Raw genomic sequence first — 9,463 nt, forward strand, 5'->3', positions numbered from 1 at the left:
CAAAATAAATGACGCGTCTCTTTATTTTGAACTTTTTTGAAAATATCTCCGTTTTCTTTATATGTTCGAAATTTCGGAAGGTTTCCCCAGCAGGACAGGTTAATAACAAACCCGTTTTTAATATTTGTGTTAGATATTAGCTTAAAATAAATAAATTAGAAGCAAAAAACATTAAATCGACAGAAATCTCGAGAATTACCAACTCTGCTAAAGTGGGAAATTTTCAAGAACGCGAGGGAATTCTGCAGTTCAACACGAAGCAGCGACATCTATGTCATTGAGAGAGACGTGGATTAGATCTACAAAAGAAACTTTTAACGAAATATTTCTAATGTGTCTTATTACATGCATTATCAGCGAACTCCAAATATATGAATCTATGCTAAGTATTAACGTATAGATAGAGCAAATAGTGGAAATTACCTATGGAAAAAGACGAATTCTTAGCACAATCGTAATGAAAAATCGTCTTTACCGTAGAACAGGTTCAGTTCACGTAAGAAAACAAGTAGCTCAGTTAGTTAAAGCAACTAGTCTGTATGCCTAAGGTATTGGGTTCGAACCCCATGGAAGTGCCGTTGTAATTTTTATTACTGTGGTTATTTTATTTATTTTTATGTGGGAAAAAATCAAATTGTAACATATGTGTAAAACTCATGACGATACAAAAAAAAAAATGCCGTTCTCGCACTTGCATTAGTGTTTCTAATTTTTGTTTGCAAACAGTTTCGTAATAATTTCCCCTGTGCTCACTACTCACTACATGCTCACTGGTGCATAACGAATGTTTTCCAGTAAATGTTAATTCTAATTTGGAGAATTTTATAAAGTTTCACAATGTTTCTCGCTTGATAGTCTTCTATCTACTTTTTTGGACACTTTGATAACAGATTTCCCTATTAAATGTTTAATTTCCCCTATATATATTTAATTACAGAAAAGTTTTACATGTAGTTGTCTTAAATTGAAATTGTTTTGAATTTACCACATGAGGTAAGTAGCCCGAAGGAGGAGAACTGAAGTAACTGATATTCTACGTAAAAGCAACCTATTGTAGAATGATTATGCTTCTTAACTTCAGCACATAATCTTTACGTTGGTCAGACAGAGAAAAACCCTGTTTTTTCCTCTCCTATGACCACTAATCTTAAAGCTCTACATGTAATGATTCGTGTCACATAATTTCGGCTCTCCAAAGACACTTATTATTATTATTATTATTATTATTATTATTATTATTATTATTATTATTATTATTATTATTATTATTCCTGAATATGCCACCCTTACATAATGTAACTTTAGATATCTTGGTTTAAAGTGCTTTCTTTAGTAATAATTTGAGCAACCATGTAACAAAATTTAAAATGTATGAGGGGGCACGAAGTTTTATTCCCCCCTCTCTCTTTTCAGCACCGTCCCAAGAGAAAGTATATAATTTCTGACAAGCAGAGTAGACAAAATGAATAAGAAATATATTTAAAGTAACCTTTCCTCCTTCGTGAATGGAATATCACGTAACATTTTTATTCTACTGAAGACGACCCTAGGCCGTTATGGTTAGGTAACAAAAGAAATATCTAATATATTTATTGCGCCCCTTGACTGTAATATTACCTCTTCTTTATTTGTTCGAGGCCACTCTACATAATCAAGGGTGACAAAAAGAATAGGAAAAGTGTCTAAAGATTACAAAACACTTTATATTTTGTCAGAAACAAGGCAGTGTATACACAGCATTGTTTTCGTTAACAAGTGTTTCACCGTTGAGTCGCTTATAAAATTAGGCAGAATAAAGTTTTCTAGAGGGATTTGTCCAGGATGGTTTTGTGTCGGGCTAATAACGATGAGTATAATTATTTACATCACCGTTAAAGAAATAGCAAACTTTCTGAAAGGAACTTACTTAGGATACATCAGATCCTCCTTCTACTTAATTGCATCTGGCGTTTTGAATGAAAGTTCTATGGGACTATTAGAAAAATATATACAAGTATTCCCGTTTCCACGCTGATGGTAGAATTTCTTAAGCAGTTATTGAATTATGTTCGAAGCATACGCGTAAATAGCGCCCCCGCAACCCTGTGGCGTGGGGACCGCACAAGCTGCAAGGCCAAAAATATACAGAAAGTACGCAGGGGCGGACCAGGCCAAATTTTCACCCGGGCAAAGTGACTTTTTGGCGCCCTAGTACTAGCCTATATTTTACATTTTATCATAGTGTTTTTAATATTTTAAACCCATTTTTCAAAAAGATATTCATTACCTAGGAAAACTTCACAAAGAATATGGCCCGCTATAAACATTACGAACTCCCCGCCCCCGCTTGGTCTTGTGGCTAGCACGCCTGCCTTCTGTGGTACCGGATCCAATTCCCGGTGGATTACTGTTGAACGATAAAAGTGGTTCAGATTCCACTATAATTAGTATCCACATCTCCTTTGGCCATTAAGGCATAACCGTGGAACGCTAAACTCAAGCAAACAAACAAACAATACTTACACCCCCGCCACTCTTTATTCTGCATGCCATATCTCTATTTTTCGATACAGCCCCCTTATTACTATGAAACTCTCTTCTTCCATGGTTAAGTAATTGCCACTACTTTACAAGAATATAAACCAAAAACGTAAGTAGAAAACACGTTCTAAAATTTAATTTTTGAGGCTCGTTTTGGCGCCCCTCTTTCTCTGGCGCCCCGGGCAGTCGCCCGGCCCTTGGCACGCACCTGAAAGTACGGACGCATAACTAAGGACTGCGGAGGAGAGGTTAACTTTCATATTATGCCACTGGTTTGACGTGTTTGAAATGTTCAGTGACTGATCGGTTAGTGAAATAATTTCGACGGTTACTGATGTTTAAAGTTTAGCTGAGACAAAGTTACCTAACCAAATACATTTGATATCGCGATGTCACAATTTGATTTTTCCTCACCTAAAAAAGATAAAACAATCAATAGTAATAAAAACCCTTACTCGTACTGGGCTCTAACTAACAACCTAATTCGTACAGACTAGTTGCTCTGACCAACTGAGTTTCGATTTCTCACGTGAAAGAAGTATGTTATATTACGAGGCATGCTTTTCATTAGCAAAACTGTTCGAAGCAATACGAACATGGCTCAAGAACAGAGACGGAACTGAATTACCACTCGATTGACCTTGAGGCCAAATCACCAAAGGGTAGCTATAAACGTAAGTTCAGCATGCATTTCTGTGGAGTTCTGTTCAGTATTCCTATCTGCCAATCACGCTTGTTTGTAAGAGTAATATTTTACAAACCTAACCTTTCGATAGAGCACAATAGCAAAAGAATAAAAGGGAAGGAATTCTTGCCCTTGTGAACGTTGGATACCACCATGTGCAATAAAACTGTCGCGTCTCCTTGAAGTGATATTTTATCGAAAATAACTCTTTTCCCTTTATATATCCGAAGTTTTTGAGGGTTTCAAAATGAGGAAACGTTACTGACAAACAAGGACGCATTTAGGGGTGGGTTCAGGGGGTCCGGACCCCTCTGAAATCCCAACTTTTCTGTAAATTTAGCCTAATTTTTGGGATTATCTTTTAAAATTTTATTATAATCTATCCTAATATTGAAGTCGGGCCCCTTCCAAAATAAATTACTGTATACGTGCCTGCTGACAATTTTCAATATATTCGTTAAATAATAAAGTAAAATGATTAAATTAGGAGCAAAAAGCTTCAACACGGGCTAACTTTTGTCCACTGCCAATATTGTTAGAAGGGATATTAATAGCAAAAACTGCTAGTCAATGCTGAACCTTGAAACTTCACCCCGAACAGCAAGCCTATTATGGAGAACTACATATGAAACATTTTATCAAAACTTATCTAGCTTTTATCTGGCATGAAATTATTATATACACCAAAATTCACTCTCCTAAAATGTGTATCTAAACGTTGCTCTACGTATCTACGAAGCAATGAAAATTTTTTTCGAAATATTTGGGCAGGAAACTCTAACAGCCAGCCATTTTATTTAAATCGTAATAAACCCTGTAACCGTGCGTTAACGTGAAGACAAAGCTTGGTCCATTGGTAAAGTGTTGTAAGAATGAAAACTCAATGTTCGTAGGTTCGAATCTATCCACTCACCAGAACATTTTATTCTTATGTGTAACGATGAAATAAGAAAGAAAAAATGTATAACCGTTAAGACAAAACTTCAACCAAGTCTGAAGAGAACAATACTAAAATAGTAACACAATGACGTCAACCAAGAATTATTTCATGTAGCGTTTGGACGAAATTACAACTGTCAATAATTGCAGAAGTAAAAACAGGCTGATCACCGAATGCATTTACTTCCTCAAAATTTCGTTCTCGTCATTGGTATGCCGTTAATCATGGTAAAACCTTTCAATTGGAAGTGAAATGACAAACTAAAACAGTTTTAAATCAATAAATGTCTATGTGTAAAAGTAGGTGTCTCTTATCTGTAGTTCTGAGTTCCTTTTACTTTGAAGTGACAAAGAGAGAAGAAAGTATGGTGATCGAAAAAAAATCAAATTTGAAATTTCAGGGAATTTACACGTATTATAGCCCCTAATACCGAAAAAGTTATTTTTTGATACATGTCCATCTGTTCGTCCGTCCGTTCGCTACACTTTTCTGTCCACTCGCCTAGAGGCCAACCGTTCAACTTATCTGCACCAAATTTTAGTTTAAGATTTTCATAATATTTCCTATAGTTTCTTTTATTTCCCTCCTACTCCCAAAACAAGGGTAGTTTCCTGTACAATGAAAATAGAAAAATATATTTTCTCATAACTGGCTCTAACGATCTTGTTTTCTTTCTTTTTTTATAAATCAATATTTAATTAGCAACCCTATTTTGTGGTATAAGGCATTTATCTGAGAAAAATCTACAAGGGGTAGTTTATACTTAGGGGTGAGTTTTTTCTCAGTGATTTTCTCAAAATGGACTCAAGTGTTTTCGTTCATATTTCATAAATAAATATTTCATTAATAACTTAACAATATGGCATAAATAACTCGTTTGTCCTAAAAAAATGCGAGGGGTAGTTTATTCTTGGTGGAGTGTATTGTCTGGGCGATTTTCTCAAAAATGACTGAAAAGAGTTTATTCGTATTTCAAAAATACATATTTCGTTAATAACCGAACAATATGGCAAAACTCGTTTGTCCTGAAAAAAAAATATAGAAAGATACGAGGGGTAGTTTACTCTTGGGGATGTTTTTCCTCCACGGTTTTTTCTAAAATGAATCAAGCAATTTTGTTCGTACTCAGAAATAAATATTTCATTAAAAACCTAATAATATGGAATAACTCGCTTGCCCTGAAAGAATCCTCAAGAGATAGTTTATTCGGGGAGTTATTTTTCCCTCACGATTTTCTCAAAGCTTACGTGGACAATTTTATTGATAATTCATAAATAAATATTTCATTAATAACCCTATATTTTAGTATAAGTCATTTCTATGAAAAACAATTACGACGGATAGATTATTTTGGGGGTCAAGGATTTCCCAACAATTTTCTCGAACGACAGGCGATTTTGTTCAAATTTCACAAATAAGTATTTCATTAATAAGCAAAAGTATATCTTAACTCATTGTTCGAAACAATTCACAAGAGGTGGGTTACTTCTGACGTGTTCTTTTTGAACGACTTTCTCGGAAATGACTCATTTGATATTTATATATCATAAACAATTATTGCATTAATTGCTCTATTATATGTCTAATGAAAATGTGCTCAAAGTGTGAGTTAGTTTTGTAGTGTGGATTTTCTTCAATCGAAGCTTTTTTTTTGATAATCTATCATTCGATGTATTTGAATAATACGATATTTGTTTTTTCGTATTATCCAAATACACACTTCAGTAACAACTACGGCCTATCACAGTTAAGAAATTGAATTGAAAAAGTTTAGTGCGGTGGCCCTGTAATTGAATATTTTTTTGTAAACACCCTAGCTTTTTGTGGTAAACTCAGGCTTTTCTTTTTCGAGCGACAAAAGAGAGAAGAAAATATGGTGATTGTGAAAATAGTATATCAAATTCAGATTTCAACGGATTTACATACTTCATCGCGTCTACATACCGAAAATGTGATTTTTCGATACACGTCCTTCCGGTCCGTCCGTTCGGTACACTTTTCTGTGCACTCGCCTAGAGGCCATACCGTTCAACGTATCTACACCAAATTTTAAACTTAGGGTTTACATAGTATTCCTACAGGAGATTTTCCCATTTTTTCCTACCGCCTAAAATAAGTGTGGTTTACTAACAGTCGAAAATCGAAAAAAGCTATTTTCTCCAAAATGATTTTAACAATTTTGTTTATTTTTCATTAATCAATATTTAATTAACAACCCTATATTGCAGTATCAGATATTTCTCTTAGAAAAAATTTACGAGGGGTAGTTTATTCTTGGAGGTGACTTTTTCTCGACGATGTTCTCAGAAAGGACACTGGCAAATTTTGTACACACTTCATAAACAAATATTTAACCTTGCAGCATGGTATAAGTCAATTGACCTGTAGTAGCTTATTCTTGGAGTTGAATTTATTTCCAGTGAGTTTCTCAAACACGACCAGTTGGCAACCCTGTATCTCGACAACGAAGCTGAACTCGAAAACTGCAAGAGGGCTATTTGTCTCCTTTTGATGTCACGAATCATCTCCCGAAGTTTGTGGACATCTTTCAGGTTCACCCTTAATGAAGCTTCTTTTCGAAAAGTTAACTATTAACTTTAGACATTGTTTATTTTTTAAAAAAAATCACAAATGCCGTTATTAATTTTAAGGCAGAGAGCTACTTTTGAGAGAATAGATCTTTAAAAATATATTTTTTTTTAACTTAGACTTTTGTTTTCGAGACATTCCAGACAAGACGAGACATTTTAAAAGCTATCTCGTGTCCAAAACATTTGTTACGTCTTCTTTTGGATGTCACAAAGCGCGTCTCGTCTCTTTCTCGAGACATGTCTTATCTCGTGCGCATTCGTTAACACTTGGGAAGGAATATCTTTCTACTCAAAGCATTGTTTTTATAATGGTTGCATATTTATGATAATTGCCGTCAACATAAATTACAGTTCTTTCAGTTGAATTAATTGTTTATTATTATTATTGAAATTAAAATTAAATGGAATATCTAGTTTTACGTTGCACGATTATGCACCTACGTTAAGGGAGAATGATGATGAATGAAATGATGAAATGAAGAAAGTGGGAGGAAAATTCCACGAAAACCCATACCCATGCACACTGTATTTTTCTACCTCAAATTTCACTTGGCGCGAAGTGGAGTCGAGCCACGGACCCCATGAATGCTCTATTATTATTATTATTATTATTATTATTATTATTATTATTATTATTATTATTATTATTATTATTATTATTATTATTATTATTATTATTATTATTATTATTATAAGTGAGCTTAACGAGTTTCAACCATCCGACTCAACCAATGTTTGGGTGCCTGTTCGTTCGTCTACTCCATGACAACTTTTCATAAAAGACATTTCCTTTTAATGAAACTAGTAAGTGCCTTTAAGCTTTGAGAAGTAACTATGCTTGCAATTTGAAATCTGCAAAATATAAGAGGTAAAATTAACCAAATGGTGCAAGTTTACACTAATGTACAAAACAATTTTGCAATATCAATTACGTGAATCTTGTCCCATAAAGAAGCCGAAACCCCTACACCGAAGAGCCCTCCGAGATTTGATAATTGTCCACAAGGACTGAAATTGTCATTTGAAGCCAAGACTTTAATATGAAGCCAATAATTTCTTTAAAATAGACGAAAAATTCGAAAGTTATAAGCATTATCATATTTTTGCCTTTTCCCATAATGGAGCCGTAGCACACTATACTGATGAGCCCCCCCCGACTCCAGGATTTGATCATTCTCCATCGAACTGAAATTGCCATTTGGAACCAACACTTTAATACGAAGCCCAACATTTCTTTAAAATAGACGAAAAATTCGAACGTTATAAACATTTTAATATTTTTGCCTTTTCTCATAAGGGGCCCGTATTAGCTTACACTGAAGAGCCCCACGAGATTTGATCCTTGACCACTGGGACTGAAATTCTCATTTGAAACCAAAACTTTAATATGAAGCCAAAAATTAAACTTTTACATCAATTTAAACTGACTGGGTTCCAGTTCACCCCACTGTTATGTTTAGTTTAGTTAAGTGGTAATTTGTGACAGCTTCACATCATCAAAAGAATCTTACACTCCCCCCCCCAGAAGTTTGTGCTGGATCCGCCACTGGATTCTATAGACATTTTTCCTATTCTTTTTATCACCTTGTTGGGAATCCCTCGTACAAATAAAGAAGCGGTAATATTACAATCAAGGGGCGCTATATATTAGGTACAGTGGCGTGCCGTGACTTTTCTAACAGGGGACTAGGTTCGAAGAGAATGTGTGCTGTAGAGTGGAGGTCCTGAGTAGTATTGTTGACATCAAATAACACAATTTATATGTTTCTGTAAATGCTTCTTCTACCAAGCCTCTTTCTTTCAAGAAATGGATAATTTCAGTCACAGTTTTATTTGAAAAATCTAAGAGTCTGTAAACCTATATTAATTCACTCCGCAAATTGTTAAAATTAAAAAGAAAACTCCCGTAAATTGATTTAAGGGTCAAAAACAAGCAATCAGGAAATCGAGATTTCAAGCACTGAAAATTCTTTAAATCTAACAACTCAAGAAATTGTAACTCACTGAGATCTTGAAATCACAGTATCAATAATGTCATTGAAGATCCGCACATATTTAATTTCTGAATCTGTTGAGTCATCTACTTTACGTCTTTTATTAGAAGGTTCTCGTTGTCATCCAATTCTACTTTTCTATAAGTCTTCAAAATCATTTCTTGTATTTCTAAGTTGAGATACCATCTTTTGTACTTTTTGGATGCAATATTTCACATCCAAGGTTTTACTTTAAAGAATATTGAATAGTATATGCGCGCGGAGAAACGCAAAATCGAAATCCTTCAATGATAACTCACACATTGTTTCTTTTTTCTTTTTTTTTTTTTTTTTTGTAGTCATGAAAGCTTCGGTGTCGCAATTATCGTAATCTTCTACAATGTTCTCAGAACACCGTAAGAGTTATATTTGATTTTCATTTACTGCATTCACAATTTTGGAATTGTAATTCCATCTTATAGTGGCAACCGTTGGAAATCGCTTAGTTACTTCTGATTCAGCAAGCGCGTTACAGCGTTTCGATGAATATGAAAAGAAATTTGGAATGACACTTCTAAAATATATTTTACATTCCTTGATGTGATTAACAGACTGTGGAACAACGAGATTGAGTCTGTGATGATAGCAGTGTATGGTGAGTGCACTCAAACACCTTTTCACAAAAGATTGTAAACCGTTCAAATGTCCAGAAAATGTGGCAGCTCCATTCATAGCCTAGTGCTACAAGCTTTTG

This window comes from Thermobia domestica, chromosome 12 (assembly GCF_964235325.1).
Source record: "Thermobia domestica chromosome 12, izTheDome1.hap1.1, whole genome shotgun sequence".
Classification (NCBI taxonomy): domain Eukaryota; kingdom Metazoa; phylum Arthropoda; class Insecta; order Zygentoma; family Lepismatidae; genus Thermobia; species Thermobia domestica.